The sequence below is a fragment of the Carlito syrichta genome, unplaced genomic scaffold (genome assembly GCF_000164805.1).
Source record: "Carlito syrichta isolate Samal-C Ts95f unplaced genomic scaffold, Tarsius_syrichta-2.0.1 Scaffold309814, whole genome shotgun sequence".
In the NCBI taxonomy this organism is placed as follows: Eukaryota; Metazoa; Chordata; class Mammalia; order Primates; family Tarsiidae; genus Carlito; species Carlito syrichta.
Genome location: NW_007253910.1, coordinates 480,096 through 487,768, shown reverse-complemented (window position 1 = coordinate 487,768; position 7,673 = coordinate 480,096).

Sequence of the window (7,673 nt, the reverse complement as noted above, 5' to 3'; positions counted from 1 at the left end):
AGACACTGGAGACTCAGAAAGGGGGGTAAAAAAATCACCCATTGGGTACATGCCAAGCTCAGACTTGCTTACCGTACCATGCATCCACTGAGACCAGAAACCTTGTGTACCCCTTAAAGCTACTGAAAATAAAAGAAGAAGAAAGAAAACTGCTGTTCTGAGAGCCGACCTAAACATAGGGCTGACAGCAGGTGCAAGGAGGTGGGCTTCAGGGAAGAGGGGGCTGCCAGCCCATGCAGAATTGGCCATGTGTGAAGGAAGATGTGCCCTGCTAGGAAGATGGGAGAAAGGCAGGCCTGCTTCCCTGGTTTATTTGACCTGCCTTTTTCCTCCCTGATCCCGCACAACACAGCAGCTGAGAAGGAACTGGCACACACTGGGGTCCTGGCCAAGGTGGGGGAGCTATCCTAGGACGGACCAGCCCAGTTCAGTTTCCCAGTCACATTCTCAACACGGAGAGCGGCCCCAGGCCCAAGAACTGAGGCAGAACTTGGTCGGGAACTCTTGGGATCCTATCACACAAACCAGGATTCGATCAAGCACCATTTTCTCCAGGAAGTCTTGCCTGAAAGCCTGTCCCCTACTCCACTCCCCTACACCTCAAGGCCCCTCACAGATGCGGCCTGTCCCACCTGCCCTGAGCAGAAGCAACATGGCAGCCCCATAACTTGGAGCTGTGTCCTCTGCCATGCTGACCTCGGCCACCAGCATGACATCAGCCCCATTGTGGGCAGAAATGTGCCCCTTCCCCAAATTCATACATGGAGTCCTAACCCCCCATACCTTGGAAGGGGGGACAGGGTTTCTTTTTTAGGAGTGTCACTCTGTCTCCGGAACACTCACAGCCAACCCAGGACCCCAGTGTCGACCTGTTGGGCTCCGGTGGTCCTTCCATCTCAGCCTTCCAAGTAGACAGAACTACAGGTGAGTGCTACCAGGCCCGACATTTTTGATTTTTTATTGTAGAGGTCTTGCCAAGTTGCCCAGGCTGGTCTTGAATTCAAAGACTCAGGCCATCCACTTGCCTCAGGTTCCCAGAGTGCTGGGATGATAGGCTGAACCACCAAGCCCAACCAAGACAGGGTTTTTGAAAAGGTAATTAAGAGGCCAGGTACAGGGGCTCACACCTGTCATCCCAGCACTTTGGGAGGTGGAGGCAAGGGGATGGCCCGAGTCCAGGGGTTTGAGACCAGCCTGAGCAACATGGCGAGACCTCATCTCCAAAATGTCTCACGGTCTCCACATTTTCAGAGGTACTGTGTTCATTTCCCAGCCTTCCTGCAGCGTGTCTGAACCTCCAGCAGCTTTCTGGAGGTCCTGGCAGGGAGAAGTGAATGGTCCTTCTCTAGCGAGGATGGGCATCCTCTTCAATTGAGCATTCAGCTTCAGGAGGGGCACACATGGAGGGTGAGGGAGGAAGGGGACACTCGGTTTGCCAGTCGAATCAGCCGAATCAACCCTGGCAATCAATGGGGTGGCAGATGTCACAGTCAGATCGCCCTCACAGCTGGCAGTGTGCCTGGGTCCACCTGGTGAGCTCTGGTCCCTGGGCTGTGAATGTAGGGGAGGGGCAGGCCCCTTATAGTCCAGGTTTCCCCCTCTAAGTGACTGTTCTGGGAACCCATTGGCATCTGTGGACCAACTAGCATTGTTGGGAGAGGTTGCGTTTCACTTCAGTGACTTTTTTTGGAGATTCTTTCAATGCATTTGCACATTTCACGATGGGTGATGGACAAGCACACCAGTCCACACCGCGCTGAGTGTTCAGCAGTCTTTGACCAAAAACAGCCACGGAGACCTGAGGGGGCAAAGAAGGACAAAATGGTGTGAAAATCACCCTCGAGTGCAAGCCATTTTCTTAAAATCCCAGCACCTAACCAGGGTGGGCTGGGGGATGAATTGTCCTTTGAATATTAAACATCACAGCTCACTGCATGATAGTGGGGTCCATCTGGCATGGCTGAAGGTGCTGTGGATTAAACAGACTGTTGATGAAAGATGCCAAATACTGTCAAATATTTAAGATGGTTTATTCTGAGCCAAATGTGAGTGACCTGGGCCCATGGCATTCATCTTCAGGTTGATCCTGAGAGTGCATGTCCACAGTAGTTAAATGATAGCTTGGCTGTATACAATTTAGGAGGACACATGTTACAAGAAACCATAAATCAATACATGTGAGATGTATACTGGCTTGGTCCAGGCAGGCAGGACGTTTCCAAGGGGCCAGGGCAGAGACTGGAGGTGCATTAAAAGATTTCCTGAGCTGGGCACAGTGGCTTACACCTATAATGCCACCACTTTGGTGGGCCGGGGTGAGAGGATTGCCTGAGCCCATGGGTTCGAGAGAAGCCTGGGCAACTTGGACAGACCTCATCTCTACAATAAATAAATAAAAAAAATTAGCTGGGCTCGGTGGCTCAGCCTGTAATCCCATGCCTTTGGGAGGTGGAGGTGAGTGGATTGCCTGAGCCTGTGGGTTCGATACCTGCCTGGGCAACTTGGCAAGTCCTCATCTCTACAATAAATAAAAAACTAGCTGGAAGTGGTAGCGTGTGCCTCTAGTTCCAGCTACTTGGAAGGCTGAGGTGGAAGGATCACTGGAGCCCAAGAGGTCGAGGCTGCAGTGGCTGGGAGTGGCCACAGCACTCCAGTCTGGGTGACAGAGTGAGACTCCAACTCAAAAAAAAAATTAGCTGGGCATGGTGGCATGAGCTTGTATAGTTCCAGCTACTTGGAAGGCTGAAGAGGAAGGATTGCCTAAGCCCAGCAGGAGGAGGCTGTGGTGGCTGTGAGTATGCCACTGCCCTCCAGCCTGGGTGATAGAGTGAGACTCCAATTCAAAAAAGGAAAAAAAAAATTCCTGACTGACAATTAGTGAGTTAGAGTTATCTAAGGAATTCTGGAAGCAGTAAAGCTTGAGGAAGATAAGGGAGTTGAGTTTCTTGATATGTAGATGAAGCACCATGCAGGATGGCAGAGGGGCAGGTAAGTGTCTTCACAGGTGCTGGAGTCCCCAAATGCCAGCTCTCCAGAGTCAGGATATGCTTCGATTTTCCTTCTTTATCTGTTATGTGATGTAATAACAGAGCCACATTGGAAAGCAAATCACATTAAAAAGTTAGGAATTTGGCAAGGTTAAAAAAAGGTGAGGCTGGTACACTGGCTCACACCTGTCATCACAGCACTTTGAGAGGTGGAGACGTTGGGCTCCATGGCTCAGCTTGCAATCCCAAGCCTTTGGGAGGCTGAGGTGAGTGGATTGACGGAGCCTGAGGGTTCGAGACCCACCTGGGCAACTTGGCCAGACCTCATCTCTACAATAAAGCAAAAATTAGCCGAGCATGGTAGCACATGCCTGTAGCTCCAGTTACTTGGAAGGCTGAAGTGGAAGTATTGCCGGCACCCAGCAGGCGAGACTGTGGTGACCTGGAGCGGCCACTGCACTCCAGTCTGGGGGACAGAGTGAGACTCCAACTCAAAAAAAAGAAAAAAAAAAGAGAGGTGGAGACAAGAGGATTGCCTGAGCCCAAGTGTTTGAGACCAGCCCATGCAACTTGGTGAGACCTCATTTCCACAATATATCAAAAAATTAGCCAGGCATGGTGGCAAACACCTGTAATTCAAGCTACTTGGGAGGCTGAGGCAGAAGGATTGTCTGAGCCCAGCAGGTCGATACTACAGTAGCCATGGGCCATGAGCATTCAGCCTGGGTGACAGAGTGAGACTCCGACTCAAAAAAAAAAAGAAATGTGAGAGTTTAGACATCAAGACTCAGTAACTGTTAAACCCAAAATTCAAAATCTGAGAGAGTACCAGAGAGCCAGCTCCGATGCAAATACATGAGGGTCTTTATTCAGGCTCAAGTCTGAGCTCACGTTTGAAGCTGATGCAGTGGCTTCAGGGACGAGAGCCTCGATTCAGGTTAACACGCACCTTTTATACATAATTCTAAGGGAGTGGGGTGGCTTTACAAACTTGTGCACACAGGATTGGATAAAAACTATATGACGCAGTTATAAAGACTTTGATTGGTTGATTCGAGTTTGATTTGTGCGAACTCAGGCTTAGTTATTTGTGATTGACAGAAAACGGCTAAATGGGCAGAGTGGAATGCCAGATAAGCTAGGTTTACACAGTCACAGTGACTGTGTATAAATCAGCTCGGGCACACGGGCAGGTTTGAGATATCACAGAGCCCACCAGAAGTGGGCTGGTGCCACAGAGTCTAAGGAATGCCCGGAAGGGGCTTATCACTTAACTTTTACAGCCTGTTACAGAAGCAGAAGAAGCCAGCATGGCAATTGGGACAAACAAAAGCTTAATAAAGTTCTAAGTACAAACACTGCTTAAAACATTGTATACCTATACAATCAGTTACTACCCGGCACCCGACATGTGCCTAGTTCTACGGGGTCTGAGGTAGGATTTAAAATACTAAGAAATTATGAAATATAGTGAACGTGAGGTAGGAATATATAAAATGCAATGAACGCTTCTTTTACAGCAAGTATAGTTTTTTTTGAATCTCTTGGGTCTCTCATTCCCCCCTCTCAGAGGAACCTAAAAATAAGACCCAATCATGGGTCTACATAGGTTTCTTTAGGCTATTTTGAAAATGGGTAGAAGAGCTGAGACAACACAGGTGGGTACCAAGTAGTTGGTACTGTTGTTTGAGTACCATGAGTGGAACGGTGCTGATTCGATTTTTAACAAAGGCTATAAGCTTGTTGATGATGGAAGGCCCGAAAATATGTAGGGGAATTAAAACAATTAAAGGGCCAACTATGGTGAAAATTAATGTAGTAAACCAGGGGGAGTGGTTAAACCATGCTTTAAATCAATTGAGTTGTTGCTCTCGTTTTTTATTTATTTATTTATTTTTATTTATTTATTTTTGAGTTGGAGTCGCACTCTGTTGCCCAGACTGGAGTGAAGTGGCTGCTCGCGGCCACCACAGCCTCGCCTCCTGGGATCTGGCGATCCTTCCACCTCAGCCTTCCAAGTAGCCAGAATTACAGGCATGTGCTACCATGCCCAGCTGATTTTTTGATTTATTATAGAGAGGAGGTCTTGCTGCCCAGGTGGGTCTTAAACCCGTGGGCTCAGGCAATCCACTCACCTCAGCCTCCCAAAGGCACAGGATTACAGGCTGAGCCACCGAGCCCGACTGCTCTCGTTTTTTAAAACTACAATAGTAGAAAATAGAGAAAATGAAATTTTTAAAAGTTAACTGTATTTCTATTAAACTTTAAAATATTATGATTGGTCATGCTTGAACTAACATGATTTTCTGACGTTAGCATGACCTATTTTACAATATTTTATATGAATAAAATAAATTTAATTTTTTATAATAGGTAGAAAAACCTTGCATTAATTGTAGTTAAAGCTGGCCTAAAAGAATGCAACCCAGTCTAAAGTATGCACTGGGCTCTCAGGAATGTGGCCCAAACTTTGTGCTGGGCCATTTCTGACAACTCTAGATAATTATTTATACTATTGAAAAGCTTGAAACAGCTCTCTATAAGTATATACTAATTTTATAAATATACTTTTAAATCTTATAAAGAAGCTTGTACCATATAAAAGGCTTCCAAATGTGACCTGAATTTGAATTATTTAATTTTTAAGCTGAAACCACAGTTATATGGGAAACAGGAGCAATTGGCTTCTGGAGTAAGCCATGCCTGCCACAGTCACAGAGCCTTCAGTTTAGATCAGCAGATTTTCTTTAGGTTACTTGTGCTACATGGTAAAAGGAGGAGGAAAATGGGGTTAACGGCTCCCAAACACATCCTAGCGGTCTCAGGGTCCATGGCCCTTCTTAATCCCTAACACTCAGTGGGCCTCTGTGGCTGGCTCCCAACATATCTCCTTTTTTTAATTTTTGTGCACAAAATCATGAAACTCGGTGTTGAGCTGAGAAATGTTCTTTTTCAGTACTCTGAAAATAACTGGAGGTAGGCATAGCAACACAAGAATCACTGTCCTGCAAATTCCCATATTAATGAGTATAGACATCAATGACCTTTGATTAACAAACAATGAGAAGTTATTAAATATGGAGGTAGCCATTTTATAGGACCGGAACTGCTTTTCAGCAACAGTTATGTCCTGTATGTCTTGATGTAATTTAGTAAGGTCTATACTCAAGTCCGTATGATTCCAAATTCCAAGGATATGATTCTTTATCTTGTCCCAATTATGGACAGACTTATTCACCTCCAAAGGAGTGAGGCAAGTTCACTTAAATGCAGAGTGACATTGGAGAGCTAATTTTATCTTTGAAGTTACAAGCTCTTGTCCTACTGCTAAAGCATTAACTTTACTTTCTAATTTTTGATTTATAATTTTTTGACTAGCTAATGCAATAGAAACATTCTTAGATAACTGATCAGCAAAGGTAGCTGTATGAACTTCCTTAGGTAGAGCTACAGCTGAAACTGTTACTGAAGTAGCAATAGCTATTAATGCTATAATTCTTACAATTAAAGTAGCTAAAAATCTCTTCTGTCTTTCCAAAAAGAAACTAGCCTTATATAGTGTCTGCAAACCATATTCATTATACCAACAAGATGACAAGTGTACAGGAGTCATTAAATAAGGGGGTTGTTTAAGAATGACAAATTCTTCATAAAAGGCGTTGGTTAATCAATTAGTTAAAATGCATTCAGTACAAGATATCTTATAAACATTATCACGATAAATAATTTTAACAGTTTGCTATTCATTCCAAACAGGAAATATATATGGAGATTGCAAGTATGCTCTAATAAGGTGTGACTGAGTTTGTCCAACAGATTTAGACAGACTGATTGGTTGAAGTGCTGCAAGAGCTCTCCATAGATGAAGCTGAATAATTTGCTGGACTCTGTATTGATGGACAGTACTGGAGGCACCCATTTATTGAAATGTCACCTAGCTGTGGTAAGCGTAGAGCCATTAAAAAAATCCCAGTCACTAATATATTATCTTTTACTGGGCACAGGATGGTCCACCGTAGAGTTATAAGCACAGTCTCTTCATTTCAGGAAGCCAGTATCTCGCTGGATGAGTGACTAGTCTTTTTCCATACCATTGAAGATGCAAGCAGGTACACTGACAGGTGGTGAAGCCTTAGTCGCATGACCAGGGTTGGTTTCTCCAGGCATTAACATCTCCAGCCACCAACTGTCCTGATAAGGGCTTTCTGTACTCAGAGACTTAAAGGTAGATATTAAGCAAAAGCCTGGTACCTGAGCACAAAATAAAGCAGGCCCTCCCATTTTCCTGTAAGAAGATTCTTCCATATTACCATAGGTTTAATTATTTTATCCGGGTTCCAATGTCTAGCCATAGCTGAATTGCCTACGAACTCAAATTTAAATGGTTTACAACAAACAAGGCATGATTTAAAATATGGTGGGGAGAACTATATTTGAATCTCCCGTCTTATAATTTAATTACTTGATTTTTAAAGTTTGGTGAGCTTTTTTCAACTATGGCTTGACTGGGTGAATTGTAGGGAATTCTTGTGGAGTAAAAAATGTTAAGTTGGGAGCAAAACTGCTGGAAAAATTTAGACGTGTATGCTGGACCATTGTCAGGGAGGCTGGACATGCCTACAGTCAGGAACCCGAATAGATGAAGTAAACTTTGGGCATGAACAGGAAAGGGTAGGACCTTAAGCA